Source organism: Daktulosphaira vitifoliae, unplaced genomic scaffold (assembly GCF_025091365.1).
Source record: "Daktulosphaira vitifoliae isolate Bord-2020 unplaced genomic scaffold, ASM2509136v1 Scaffold_4, whole genome shotgun sequence".
NCBI lineage: Eukaryota > Metazoa > Arthropoda > Insecta > Hemiptera > Phylloxeridae > Daktulosphaira > Daktulosphaira vitifoliae.
The window spans coordinates 13733904-13737777 of NW_026099575.1; positions in this window are offsets into that span (position 1 = coordinate 13733904).

A 3874-nucleotide genomic window follows, 5' to 3' on the forward strand; every position below is an offset into this window, starting at 1 on the left:
ATAAGTTTTAAAAATAGCTGGTATAGATTAAATGTTTTAGATTTGTTAGATTTTATTTGACTTCAAAAAAATCTCTAATTTAAGTGCAATTGAAATTTTTTTTTATTTTAAATATATAATTTTATTATTTTACACATAATTTATTTATTTTAAAATTCATTATCTCATGTTTGTTATTCTAATTAAATGATTTAATCACATATATATACTTTTATTTACTTATTACCCATAGAAATGTGTGTTTTTTGTTAACAATTTAGTTACTATAAATTTTTATATAAAAATTAGTTTTTTAGAAAAAAAAACAACTTTATTTATACTTATATTCTTAATCTTTTAATAAAAAATAACAGATAAAAATTTAGATTCTGTTTTTTAATAAAATGGTGTGTAATAATACAATTTAATATATAACTATATTTGTAATTGTTAATATTAAAAAGAATAATCAAATTTATGTATTACTCGCAATGCTCACTTAAACTGTTCACTAAATAAAACATAATCTTAGTCTATATAATGTATGCTTTCTTACCAATTTTTTCAAATAATTCAAATGCAGGTGATTTTTTTGATTTGGAGTCTGAAATTACTGTACGTTTTATACAAAAATATGAATTTTAAGTTTTCAATTATCTATAAAGATTTTTACAAATAATTTAAACACTAACAAAGTGGCTTTCAAAATGAAACTGACAAATTTTTGTAAAAATAAAAATATTGTAGTTTGTTATTTTGAATACGTATCTATGACAATATAAAATACTTAACTAAACTTATAACATAAATTTCATCATAATTTTAATATTTATTTTTTTTATTAAAATCGTTAAAATTAGATATAATATCGTGAAAAACCGGTCTATATAATAACCAAACGAAATATTGATTATCCAGTCTTTTTTTAAGACAAACATTTTTTTCAGAAACTATTAAAAATATTTAATTTTTGTAAAGGAAAATATTATTCGATCCAAAAATTTATATATAGCAATAATATATAGTTAAATAATATTTTTTATCTCTTCAAGGACAAAATAGTTAAACTTTAGTTATCTTTGATAGAAACCGCAATTTTTTAATTTGATTATATGACTGAAAAAAATATTGTTTTTATAATATTTTTTATCCTATAAACTATTTGCTATTTTTGTTTGTTTAATTAAGTTTAATAATTTTCTATTGATAATATNTTAATTAAGTTTAATAATTTTTGACCAATTTTCTATTGATAATATACTTGTTTAGAATGCCTTAGTCATCATTTGTCACAGATACAACCCGATGATATCTATCGTACAGAAATATTATCTTTAATATTTCATGTCTATTAATAGACGCATACTCTTATATTTAATGCAATTTTACTATCATACATTGTTGAATGACCGGTAAAGAAAAAATTATGGTCCATTGAAGCAGATTATTGTTGTCCCCAGCATTATAAAAACCAAATTAATAATGAATTTGTATTTTAAACCAAGTCTTAAAATAATTTTAAAACGCAACGGTCGTTCAGATAAAAAAATAAGAATAAAATTGTTAGAATTTTGTTTTTATCATATTCAACTAAAAATAGATGCTTCATTTCCTAACTAAGAAAATAAACTTTTCAATAAAATCTTTTGATATATTATTTTATGTTGAATACAACAATAATTTTTCGAACAAAATGATAATGGATGTAACAACAAACGCATTGTAATCAAAAGCAAGTAATAAAACCCAGTACAGGGGGGTCGCGGCACAGTGGTGACGTGGCATAGATGGATCAAGTATAATGATATCTGACAGTGATTAAAATCACTATCAAAAAAAAACGCTTCGATGCAAATCTTTAGATAGTGTTTAATTTTAAAAAATTGGTGGATTATTCCAAAAGCTACATGATCTGCTAGTTCATTATTAATATCCTAATTAAGATAAAGTATGTCGAATGAAAAAGGGATTATTAAAAAATATTATTTCTCATAAAAAAATAATGTTGATCCATACACTTTTCAATATGTCATAGCATTATAAAGTTAAAAATGTAAAAAATAAAATCGAGAATTTTCACACAATAATAGCATTCGGTAGCCATTTTCACCGTGAATATAAAATAAACTCCGAAATTTTTTTTTTGCATAATAAAGTAAATTACATTAGCTTTAATTTAAGATATATATAAAAGTGTCAGACTTTCCGGAACACTTTCAAAATTTAAGTTGAAAAAGTAAATTTTTATCTAAGGACAATTTTTTTCAATTTTTGAGAGTTATATCTTTGACAAAAAAGGATTTGTGATCTTTTGACGTATCATTGAATGAAATCGGTTCGGTGAGCTGAGAAAAAGTGGTAACAGACACAAAAAAAAAAAAAACACATCTTATTAAAACCAATACCTTCTCAGCTTCGTATCGAAGCTAAAAAATGCTGTTAAAAAAATTAGACGCCCACAATTTTTAAATCCAGGAGCTATGTTTTTCCCTGACCCTTTCTTAATTTACTTATCAATTACCTAACTTTTTCAACTTAACTTTTGAAAATGTAATGGAAATACTAACACCTTTATGTATATATATCTTATATTAAAGCTTATTTAATATACTATAATATGAAAAAATAACTATAATCTCCCTTCTTGAGAAAAAATTACTTATTCTTATTAAAATTATTTGACTACATGGTTTTATTTTGTGGCTGTCATTTTTACTCAATTTGTGTGTGCTACTAACGGTCAATAAAATTCACATTTAGTAACATGTTGCTATGTTAATCATTTATAAAAAAAAAAATGATTTTTAGTTTCACTCGAATTTAACAATGGATTTTTACAATTATAATCAAATTTTATAATACACTTAATTAAGATTTGTTTTACAACTCTTTGATTGTTTTTTTTAGTTAAAATAGATCATTATTAATATCATATTAACATCATATTAATCTTCACAATACTAATTTTATAATTCTCATCAATTTATCAATTTAATGATGTCAATTTCAAATTTGTAAGTTGAATGTTAAATGTTATAGTAACGAATTCAACTTTTTTTTCTATAAACTTTCACAAAGAATCAATTTAAAGGATCAAAAAAAAAGAATAAAAATGACATTTTTTGCTGATTATTTTTAACATATTAAGAATCATAATTAATGATAATTTGAAAACGAATTTTTTTTGTTTCGATACACAGATGAGAAGGTATTAATTTTACTTGATGTGTTTTTTTTTGTGTCTGTTACCACTTTTTCTCAGCTCACCGAACAGATTTCTTTCAACGATACGTCAAAAGATCACAAATCCTTTTTTGTCAAAGGTATAACTCTCAAAAATTGAAAAAAATTGTCCTTCGATCCCCGTAAATGAGGGAAATCTTAAAAAGAATTATAAATTTAAAAATCACTAATTTTGGACATTTTTTCAACTTTTTTTACTTAAAAGTGCAATGACATTTTGAAAATTGTATCGATCAATGCAATTTTTTTTTGTAGTTACATGAGGTATTTACCTATTGTTTTATAAATCTGACCATTTATCTGCATACAGAAGGAGATTCAAAATAACAATTTTTTCACAAAAAGTTAACTATTGAAAGTGTTCCGGAAATTCTGACACTTTTTTATATATATTAAATTAAATCTTATGTAATATAATTTAATATAAAAAAAAAATTTGAACTTTATTTTGTGTTAATGGTGAAAACGGACATCAAAGTTAATAAAAAAAAACCCAGCACAGTGGAGTCGCGGCATAGTGGGGACGTTGCATAGTTGGGTCCAGTATAGATTTAATCTGACAGTGATTAAAATCACTATCATAAGAAACGCTTCGATGCAAATCAGTAGATAGTGTTTAATTCTAAGAAATTGGTGGATAATTACAAAAGCT